A 12,243-nucleotide genomic window follows, 5' to 3' on the forward strand; every position below is an offset into this window, starting at 1 on the left:
ATTTCTTGCGCTTCTCCTCCGCGGATCCTTCGAAAAAACTCATTCCCAAGAAATGGATTTTAATCTGCTTAGTAATCTCCTTGATGATGTCATACATGGATGTACTACTAAACATTTCTTCCCTTACTGGAATCTCAAGTTTGTCCCAGTATTGTTTTGCCATGCCTGCCAAACTAGCTTCGAAGACTCTGGCAAATTCCTTTTTGTCGTAATCAATTGTAGCAATTACGACTTTCAATGATGAAGCCCATTCGTCGATGAGACCCTCCCATTCTTTGAAGCTGGCTTCGTCAAGATTGAGGATCAATCCATATGGATGGACTGGTTCCAGTGTGACCTTTCCAACCGGAGTATTCTGCATCTGAGGCCTCCGTCGTCGGGTTCGTTGGAACTGGCTTGCATCGTCTTGGGCTGACCCTTTTCCTGACGATTCTTCTCCTTGAGGCTCAATTTTAGGGCCTTCATCTCCTTGGTTCATCTTTAGATCAACCATATTGAGGTTAGCAAAAGATTCTGCTAACTCTTGTAGATCTTCTAATCCGATTCTGTCAAGGCTATTCATGATATTTGCCTTTCATGATTCGGATTATGTCCTCCGGCTGCAACTCCTTGGGCTTTGCATCGAATAGAGAGGTAGACGTCGGGTCTTTGGACCATTGATTCCGAATTTTTCCGGAACATGGTTTTCGCCTTTCGATCTCCTCCATTCTTCTCTGGATATCACGCAAGTTGACGTTGTCGGAAGAGTCTGGCTCGATCTTGTGGTAGCTCGGATAAGCTACTCCCGCCTTGTCTTTTTGTTCCATCAATCGTGTGACTGATGGGCCTCGTCTCTGGTTTGTTCAATCGCCGTTCTGGTGGCGGCGAGTCCCATGAGGTTCTCATGGTAGAATTGGATACTCGTGATAATATCACGAATAGTCTCGACATCTTCTCCTCGTCGTAAGTTGGTAACGAGGGCTCGATTGTTCCAGTTGAGTCCGTTTAGTAGACGGGTCATTTCACTCTCCAAATATTGGAGAGAATTCCTGTATGGTACACATCTCGGACACTCGTCCGGATCCATAAACTTTTAATGGAGTCTCCTCCCACATGGGTTAATAATAAAAAAAAAAACTAAAAATTATATAATTTCTCTATAAAAACCCGCTTTGATACCATTTTGAGAAGCGCGGGATCAATTTGAACAATTACCAATTTTAATCATTTTTTGCTTAATAGTACGTGGCGTTGTCGCACAGTCCAGACCCAGTTTACCGAAGTAACCTATCGGGCACGAGGAAAGTTTCCAGCCGATATACTAGTCAAGCTTAATTAGGCAAAAGATGGGAGATAAAGAGAAATTAAGTATAAGGGTAGAAATGGTATTTCACTATGAAGTGGGTATTTTTCATAGATGTTTTATATAGGTGGGTAGATTTGATAGATGTATTATAAAAGTGGGTATTAAAAACCATTTGCCCATTAAAGAATTAGCTACTCATAATTAAAACTAGAACAATAAAATAAATAAAAACAAACATAAAAACAATCGAAATAAATTGCAAGTAAATTAAAGACACCACTTGAACCAATTCGAACAAACTCGTCCGCTCCAATTCGAAAACACTCCAGCCGCAATCTTCTAAAAAGAACAATAATATAAAACTGAAACTTTGCATGCATTCACTAGAATTCGTCTGATAAAAAAAACTAAGGAAAAGTAGCTAAAGGAATATAAAAGTCTATGATCTCCTAATCAAAAGTCAACTATCACCTAAAGTCCAAAATTGCGGCTAATGTTAAAAACAAAAAGATAAAAACCTAACTCATTACTAAACTATGCGGCTATGCTTTAAATAAGCTAGGGGAATTAAAACCCTTAAGTTCGTTGCTAATGGGCTTCGGCCCTTACAAAATAAAACATATGAAATAATTAAAATCAAGAATTTTGGACTTAATTAAATTCTAGATAATTAATTCCAAGCCCAATCTCCAAACTTCTTCTCCATAGTCCACCATCTTCATCAAAATCCATGCAAAATTCGATTTCTTCGACTTTTTCCATCCACAAGATCCATCTCCAATCTTCGCTCAATTCCTACATCCAAAATACCATAAATCATGTAAAAGCATATAAAATAATAGCAAACACACACACTAAACTAGGTAGCTAAAATATACACATCAATGCTTAATGTCTTTTTTAATAAAAAAAAAAGCAACCATTTAAAATGTTATAACAATGGGCTTAGCTCACTTAATTTATACACTAACTCACTTAAAATAATCCTTAGATGTCTTTCACCAACTTATTTTATACTCCCTCCGTTCAGGAAATGAGTATCCATTTGTGGACGGCACGGGTTTTAAGAAATGTATGGAGTGTAGTGTGAATAGTTTAAGGGTCTCACTTTTTTAGTGTATTAATTAAATAGATGTGCGGTACACTTGCCAAAAAGGGAAATGAGTACTCATTTCGTGGACGGACGAAAAAGGAAATATGAGTACTCATTTCGTGGACGAAGGGACTACACTCTTTTTATTCTTTGTACCAAAAGTAGTGGGACAATACTAATGAAACTGATAGAAGAGTTAAATTTGTTATTAAAAGGGTTAAATCCTCTCTAATTATAATAGTAAAACCCATCTAATTGTAATTATAGAAACTTGTAAAATCATATTGTCGCTATTACTTTTTTTTTTGTTATTATTGGAAAGCTAAAAGGTTTCGAGGAAAAATAGAATATAATAGGAGTAATAAAATGAAGAGTTATTGGCGCCTAAATACACAAATTTTGGATCTATTATGGTTTTTTAACGAACTTTGAAATTTGTCAAAAAATATATAAACTTTGATTTATTTTATTTTTTCCCACGAACTTTGAGAATTGTCAATAAAAATACGAACTTTGGCTCATTTTGCTTTTTTTTTCCACAAAATATATTGTTATAAAAAAATGGTCCAAATAATTCTTTTATAATTAATTAGCTAGCTTAATTAATTTAATTAACTATAGATGACAATTATTCATGTTGACACATGATTTTTTTTTTTAATTTCAAAATATATTCCGTAATCAAAACGACGTCATTTTGGAAAAAAAATTAAAATAAAAGAATTATTTGGATCATTTTTTATAATAATATATTTCGTGGGACAAAACAAAATTAGCCAAAGTTTGTGTATTTTTTTTTATAATTTTTACAACTTTCAAAATTCATAAAAAAAATTAAAATAGACTTAAAATTCGTGTATTTAGACGCCAATAACAATAAAATTAATTTATTTGTTTATGCTACCAAAAGAAATAGTTGGGCCCAATCCCACAAACAATAGTTGGGCTCAAATCTACCTTAGCAACGAAATTTTGATCTTTGAAAGCCTATTGAGCCCATTGCGATGACCAAACTTGTTTGCGATACTCTCCCAGTGCCCACAACGGGAATATATTCCTGTATTGCCCGTAATGCAGCATGCAGTTCTTCATGAACACCCCATTTATATCCTGTCATTTTTCAATTTCTTTCTTTTTTTCAGCAACACATACATTTTTAAGACTAAACTAAAATAGAGAGGTGTGTGTTTTTGTTACCTCTTGAGGGAAATCTCCATCATCCATTTGTGCATTAATCAATAACTTTGCTGCTTTGTGTAGAGGTTTTGGATCCCTCTCCGCCTGCTCTATTAAAAATACAACAAAACTCATTTTGTGTTTATGGTTAATTTTTTTTAAAAAATAATATAAAAATCTTGAGTTATCCATTAAGGACTGCTTGTTTGGGGGTTAATCGGGTCAGCCCGCAGGTTTCGAGCTGGATTGACATCCCTAAGAGTGTGAGATCCTGTGTCCCGCAATTTATTGTGTCTCAATCTCAATCTTTTTATTTTATAATTATTTGTTGTAAAAATAAAAGAACATTATCATCGAATGAACTATAATTAATATTTATCACTAAAATTTGAAATTTAAAAAATTTAGATATCCTAACATTAAATTAATTAACCCAAATAATTCATTACTAATTAAAATAAATATAAAAAAAATTATAAACCTTAATTAGATGACCAAATACTTGTCAATTATCTTAAAATTAAATTCCTTTCATCACAAAAAATATTTCATTTTTGTCATTTTCTTTCTATTTTTAGAAATTTTCTATAGTATGGTAGACCATTTTCTCATCTCACAATTCAATTAATTATCATTACTAACACTACTTTTTAAGTGAGATATTTTCTTCACTCACAATACACTGTAGAGGCTAAAATCTACAATTGAAGTTGACGTCTGCACGTCCGGATAGATTGGGCACTAGCAACCTGTCAACACAAGAACACGTAAGAGCCCTAGGTTGAGCACCGGGTGGGGGTGTCGACCGTAGAGCCTCCGACGCTCAAGTCAGTAGCGGAATAGCAAAATAGAAAGATAAGCAAATTGAAATAAGAGAGAAAGGCAGGCTGGAGTGTGCGGTTACTCCAGGCTGTAAGCGGCGTCGGAGGGTGGAAACGGTGACAGTGTGTCGTGATAATTGAATATGGGAGGCGGAGATAGGCCAAGTTGGCTAGGCGGCGGAGTAGAGAGAGAGTTTAAGAAGTAGAGAGCAAGTACAATTTTTTTCGTCCCCTTTTATGATCTAGTCTGGATGTTTATATAGGAGACATCCAGCCGCTAGGGTTTTTACAGCCTGGCCCCGTCAAAACCCTCATCCATCCGGTTGTTGCGATTTGGCCGGGATCATGAAGATTCCCCTCAGACTGCGTCAGCTTGGTGGAAGACGTTTTTTTTAGGGTTTGACGGCTGGGAGACGTTTTCTAGGGTTTTGACGGCTAGGTCTTATAACTTCGTCAATCCAGGTCGGCTATAACCCTTGGGCCGCATGCGATATATCCAGCTTGGTTGTGGATTTAAGTCGATCTATAGCTTTTCGGGCTAGACGGACCAGTCCGTTTGACTAGTTGGGCTTTTTAGGATTGTGCCAAACTGACAAACTAGCTTGGTGGGCATAGGCCGAATGCAGCCCGACTGTTTAGGCAATTTGGACCGAAAGTGGATAGTCAACCTGGGTCGGTCCAGGTTGATCCTGTGATAAGTATAATTTCACTTATTGAGCTAGACGACAAGTTTTCTTAAGTAATTGGGCCAACCTGTTAATGATCCAAGCTGGTCCGAGGTTTGTCGGGCTGGACTGACCGGGTTTGTTCGGCTCATTAGTCCATCTTGGAATGTTAATTGGGCTTGAGCCAAGTTGACGAATTTTGCCCACTACAACACTAACTATTTTTATTAAAATATATGTCTTCCCCTTCTAGAACTATTTTTTTATGGACAAAGGGAGTATTAAAATATAATATTAAAGAAAAAATATATTAACAAATTGAAAATGGGACATGGTGGAACACAGTAAAATGTGGGACATAGGATTTCATCCATAATATACCTATAACACTTTAATATTTTGTTTGGTACAAAACACACGGTCTTTTATAAATTAAAAGATTGAAAATATTGTACATATTTGGATGATTATGTATACAATCTAAGGTTGTTGTGGCATACATAATATAAATCATTGTTATATTAATCATCATTAACATTATATAATCTTAATAAATAATACTTCCTCCGTCCCATTAGTAGTGTACCATTTCTTTTGGGCACGGAGATTAAGAAGTGTGTAGAAAGTAGATAAAGTGGGTTGGTGAAAATTATTTAAATATTAGGTATAGAGAGAGAGAATATTGCCATAAAAGGGAATGTGACACTACTAATGAGACAATCTAAAAAGGAAAGTGAGACACTACTAATGGGACGGATGGAGTATCAAACAATATATTATATTTTATAGTCTACCAAACATAAATATCAATATGATATATCTCAGTCAAATATATCACACTTTATTCTATATTAATACTTCCCAAACAAACCCTAAACAAGTAGATATTAGTAAATTGCAAATGGAATTAGGACTCACCTGTCCAGCATACATGAGACCGAGCATGACCCATGATGTCTGAACCAAATTTGTGCGGTTTCCTTCCAACGGAATGTATTTCTGTAACAACATCGTCGTATTGCATGTTAAGTGCTCGTTTGGTTCAAGTAGAGGAATGGAAATGGAATGGAATCAAATAAAGAAGTGGAATGGTAACAATAACCATTACTTTTATTGAGTGTTTGGATTAACATTGGAAATGAATCATTAGTAAGGGATTCCATTTCTTTTGTTTCCCCTCTATTTTGAGGGGTAACAAATTGAATGATTGGGTTACCCTCGAGTAAGGGTAATGCTTATCTCATTATCCAAACCAAACAACAAGTAATGGATTCAATTACTTGATTCCATTTCCAACCTCTAAAAACACCCAACCAAACGTGGGCTAAGAGTTTAATTTCATCATTTCATGTAATTTTATTTATTGATTTGAGTTAATACCATGCTTGGGCAGGACTCGAGGCTCTCTCCCCATCCACCTTCTTCATTCTGTGTTGTCAAGTAGAAATTCACAGCTTTTCTCACTGCTTCACTGTTCTCATACGTCTTCCCCGCTGCAACTAGTCCTCCCAATACAAAGCATGTCCCATACAAATAGCAAATTCCCCAGTATCCATACCTGCAATACCATTCATCATTCAAATCTAGTACCTTTTTTCTTCTTTTACACCAATTAAATTACAGGTTAATTGTAGAAACTATCTATTGTGAGCCATTATCCTTACTTAAATTGTAAACTTTGCTCGATATATTTGACCATATCAAGCACTAAGCATTAGTGGTGAATGCATCAATTGTTAGACATGCGAGTTGAGCATCAATGTAAAATGGACTAATTAATACTCAGCACAAAGGTAAAAAAATCTAAATGGGTATAATTTATTCCCTCCATCCACAAAAAAAGAGTCTTACTTAATTACCCTTTTTTTTAAACGAAAAAGAGTTTCATTTTAGTTTCTAAACCATCACATCATATCTTTTCTCCTATATTTAACTATAAATTGAACTTTTATTTCATATTTAACAAATAATGTACCTTTATTCTAATTTTTTGTATTAACACTATCTCTACAAATTCTACTTACAATATATTTAACAATTTTACTAAAATTTGTGTCTACCTTCAAACGAGAGTCTTTTTCGTAGACAAATGAAGCATATATATATTTTGTAAAATATGAGTATTTTTTAAATTTTATCTTGAATTAAATTAGCTCACCATGAACCATCGGGCAATTGCCTTCCTTCGAGGAATTTAATTGCATGTGCAACAGAGCCTTCGATTTCTTTGGCGCGATGGCCTGGATACAGATGCTTGAAGGAGACGAGTGCTTGGATTATAGAACCTGTGTTCTCCACGTGCCTGAAAACGAAACACTCTTGTTTTAGAGCCATCCATGAAAAATTTCATGAATCTGCAATTGAATGAAAAATCTCACTCTGCTTCAACCACAATATCCGCAAAGAGCTCCGAAGGGTTCAAAACCTGCAGACACGGCTGCGGAACCGGCGGCTCCCAGATCGCAAATCCGCCGCTGAGAGGGCTCTGCAACTAAAGGAGCGAATTCACGCCGTCGTAGAGGCGCTCCACGTCGGCCTTCTCACCGGCGATTTCCGTCGGCATTTGCGACAGCATAAGCAGACACTTGAGCGCCTCGGCCGTGCAGTCGGAGACGCCCCAGCCATGATCTTGATCGGAGAAAGTCCAGCAGCCTTTCGTGAAGTGACGATACATGGCCGTGAAATCCCCCTTGGGGTTATCCTTCACCTGCGACTCTTTTATGAAGAAATGCGCCTTCTTGAGGCAGTCGCCGTACTCCTCAACCATGCCGCTCGCGACAACAGCTTGTGTCGCGAGCGTGGTATCCCACAGCTGGCTGCCGAAGCTCTGCATCTTCATGCCGTCTTCCGCCAGCCATAGGTAGTCGGGAACTCTAGCTAAGTGGTACTTGAATTCTTCGCCGTTGGGGTCGTCGGCGAACCAGCACATCATCTGCAGACTCTGCATCAACCAATAAAACAGTAGTGTTAATGAATGATTGATGGAGCAAGCAATTAATTAAATGTTAATAGTGCTTTATGTCCCGAATTTTCAGCGTTTTCTAGAAAATATTCTGAACTTTTATTTTCTCCTAAAATACCCCGAACTTTCAATTTTTCCCATAAAATGTCCCGCTATATAAAATTTGGTGACAAAAGGATGAATTATCTCGCTGAAAGAAATATTTTGAGGACCATTATTGTTGGAAAACCATATTAGGAACCACCATTGTTGAAAAACGCTGAAAGTTCGATCGGGGTTTTTTTATCATCTTTCCGTCATCGAATTTTATATAGCTGGGCATTTTATGAAAAAAACTTAAACTCCGAGGTTTTTTAGGAGAAAATGAAAGTTTGAAATATTTTATGGAAAATACTGAAAGTTCGGGATATAAAACACTATTAACCCATTAATTAATGTAATACCTTTTCGACGCATCCGATGGTGATGTATCTGGTCTCCTCAGCTTCATAGCGCATGTATTTGATGGCCTTGTCCATGGCCTTCTGCCGGATCTTGTTCAACGGCCACCGCCGCATCAGCGGCTCACTGCAATAGTTGAGAGTGTCCCAGAGAAGATTTTGGATCTTGGAGTGAGGGTAGTAAAGATCCTCCTTGCAACAGTGGTGCCGCGCCTTGTTCCAGTCGATCTCGTCGTAGGGCTTCAAATGGATTTCGTTACGGAGGGCCAAAACGACGTCGGTCAGGGGCCCGTGGAACTGTTTCGCGTATAGGTACGACATTGGCATGTAGGTTGTGCGGCAGTAACACCACATCTTTGCTGCATTCCGATGTTTGTTTAGTATCGAATTAAAAACAAAAATAGAGAGATTGGATGCGTCTGTACCTGGATGATAAGGGAAAGTGGAAGGGAAGAGCCAAAACTCCGGGGGAAGTGGGTTGCAACCGTCCCATTCGTACACTCCAAGAACCTGAAGCATTTTCATCATCACAATTTATATACATACATGAATATTAAGTATAATTCATTAGTTTCTTTCAATTATTAGAACAATAATATTTAAAATTAAAATATGTAAACATGTATATATCAAAAACTTTGATATATAGTAAATTACCGAAAGATACGTCTTTCCCCAGGAGGGTATCCCGGTAGCGCCTTCGTGATCAAGAATCCATTGCCTTCCTCTGCCCATGGCGCCGTCGCCGTCGTCTGGTCCCTGCCCCAGTATCCTTAGCGCCACGTAGCTTAGCGCCGATCCAATCATCGTGCTGTGCCCTTCTATGTAAAATCCCCATCCCCCATCCTCATTCTGCACCGTGCAACACTGTTATGCCTATTTTTTAACTAAGAAAAATAAATAAACTGCTCAACACCTTCATACAAGTTCATCAAAATTCCTAACTCCGCCGTTGATCTCCACCATATTTTTTAAAATAATTACTTAAATACATTTGGCATGACTGATAAAATCACCTGGTGGTTGTAGATGAAGCGGATGAGCTCCTTAATGTGCGCAGGTGTGAGCACCTTGTTCAACATTCCGCTTATGTACAGAGATATCAGCTGTCAAACAAAACAAAACGTTACCAAGAATTAGTTACCGTAAGAAATTAAAATAGTAAAAACAATTACTCCCTCCACCAAAGATACGTCACTTTACTTTCGGCACGGGTTTTAATAAAATGTGAGTGAAGTTGGTAGTTGAATGGTGTGGACCCTACTATTACAAATGGATGTGGCATAGTTTTTGTGGACGGAGGGAGTATAAGCTTACCAGAGGGGGAGTGAAGAAGAGCGGGCCGGCGTTCTCGGCCGGCCAGTGGCCGTCGCTAGCTTGGACCGCCCGGTTCACCCGCAGCGCCTTCTTGACGGCGGTCGTGGCGGCTTCGTAGCTGATCTCTTCATCCTCTCCGATTCTCGCCGGCGGGATTCCGAGCAGATCGATTCCGCTTTCCCTTTTGAGCTGCAGTCTCATGAACAAATCGGCGCATGAATGGAATCCCTTCTTCCTGTTCTCGCTCCAGTCGTCGCGAGCCTTCTGGAAATCGACGAGCTGCGCTTCTCGGTCCTCCGGCGTGCCGGCGTTCTCGTCGTACTCCCATATTTGCCGGCCGACGAAGTTGTTCGTGCTGTACAGATACGGGCCGTGGCCCTCTGCGATCTTCAGCCGCCACATTTTTCTTTACAGTTGAGCTTCGAGAAATACTAGGTTTTATAAGATGCACGAATGATGAAGCTAGCTCAGTTTAGAGCTCACACTTTTTCTGCAGTTAAAGTAAAACTTGGTTGGATATATATTCAATAATCCAACGTATGTGCTTCAGTGCTTGTTTATTTTATTCATAATGCTTATAAATTATCAAATAAAGATTCGATCTCCAAATTCAATTTTCTCAATTATAGACTCAATTAAAAATTGCACAAGTGCCAGCTGACTTGATGATTAATATACCGAATATAGTTGGGACTGGGGAGTTCAGTCGGGAATATTGGCGTGCTTGAATTTTTTTAGTTCCTTGAAAAAACAAAACAAATGTTCTTTTTGTCGCTTTTGCCAATTCTTTATTATTTTGTTTCCTTTTTCTTTTCTTTAGTTCCTTGAAAAAAACAAAACAAATGGTCTTTTTGTCGCTTTTTGCCAATTCTTTTGTTTTCTCCATATTCTAGGTTTTTTTAGCAATTTTTTTAAAAAAAATTTTGGGTAGTTTTTATGCTTTTAAAATAATAAAAATTAAAAAGATTATTAAAAAATTACAAAAAAAAACTATAATATGGAAAAATAATAAAACACTAAATTCTTTTTTATTTTGAACCAAAACTTATAAATAAATTTATTTTTTCAATTATTTAACCATATTTTGCTCGGATATATTTTGTCCAAATAACATTATATATTGTTTATTTTTTTTATCGGAAGAGACAAAGTTGACACCTTATGATGTGTACAGAGATGAACGCATCCCCACCATGGGGGCACATGCTCCCATAATTTTTTAATTTTTTTGTTATATATATATATATATATATAGGGAGTGGTTCAATTGAGAAGCTCAAATGTGTTGAAAAGTTGAGAAGCAATCTAATAGATGAACATGTCAGTACATTTTGATGAACATGACAATTAGACCCCACATCAATGAATTCTTTGAACATACCAAATATAACTGACGAACATACAAATCTATTTAATTTGTTAAAAAATACATCACCGCCAAGGATCGAACCCCAGATCAAACCCGCGTTCATAGAAACTAATTGACATGTTCATCTATTGGATTGCTTCTCAACTTCTCAACACATTTGAGCTTCTCAATAAAACCTAACCCTATATATATATATATATATATGAGTGGGTTATCGTGAGAACACATAAAATAAGAAATAAGAGCAATTTTTAATGTATGAATTTTATGTACAGCACGTATGAATTTGCTGTATAAAGATATGAATTGTGAAAAATAAATTTTTGTTACCTTTGGGATTCGAACTCATGACTATAAATCCATCCAACAGAATTACGAATCAACCGTAGATCTTGATGATCTAAGGGCTGAAAATGATTCTTATTTTATATCTTAAGAAATGCTCTTATTTTAGCCCTTCCCTATATAGGGGGCCGCTCCAATGAGACCCCCTAATTTTAGTGAGATCTAGGGCACGATCTGATGCGTTTATTTTGTCAATCCTATGGCTGATATTGTATCTGGAGAGTGATTTTTTTTCGCAGGGTTCGAATCCTGGAGGGAGCAGAATATTTTAAATTTTGTTATTCATCAGTATATACTGTGTTGTTCATCAGTATATACGGCCCTGTTCATCAGTATATATGTCTTATTCATTACGAATTTTTTAAATTTTATTTTTCATCAGTATATACATCTTGTTCATTAGATATGTGTTTTGTTCATTAGTATTATATGTCTTATTCATTGTATTCATGTTACACGAAAAATAGGGGGTCTCACTGGAGCGCGCCCCTATATATATATATATATATATATATATATATATATATATATATATATATATAGGGTGCGGTTATAGTGAGAACCACACTTATCGTGAGAACATAAGAACCATTAAAATCAATGCATCTACTATATAAATTAATGCATTCGCTATTAAATTTAATGCATCCGAAAATAATAAATTTTTTGCTCCCTTCAGGATTCGAACCCAGGATCTGCATTCATCCACCAAGATGATGCATCCACCGTAGATCTTGATGATCGAATGGTTTAAAATGGTTCTCTCTCTC

General features: G+C 36.9%; 1 pseudogene; it reads right to left on the reverse strand.

The window, feature by feature from the left end:
- Positions 1–3,249: 3,249 nt before the first annotated feature.
- LOC130985206 (dammarenediol II synthase-like) lies at positions 3,250–10,446 on the reverse strand (annotated as a pseudogene).
- Positions 10,447–12,243: the final 1,797 nt, after the last annotated feature.

Source organism: Salvia miltiorrhiza, chromosome 5 (genome assembly GCF_028751815.1).
Source record: "Salvia miltiorrhiza cultivar Shanhuang (shh) chromosome 5, IMPLAD_Smil_shh, whole genome shotgun sequence".
Taxonomy (NCBI): Eukaryota; Viridiplantae; Streptophyta; class Magnoliopsida; order Lamiales; family Lamiaceae; genus Salvia; species Salvia miltiorrhiza.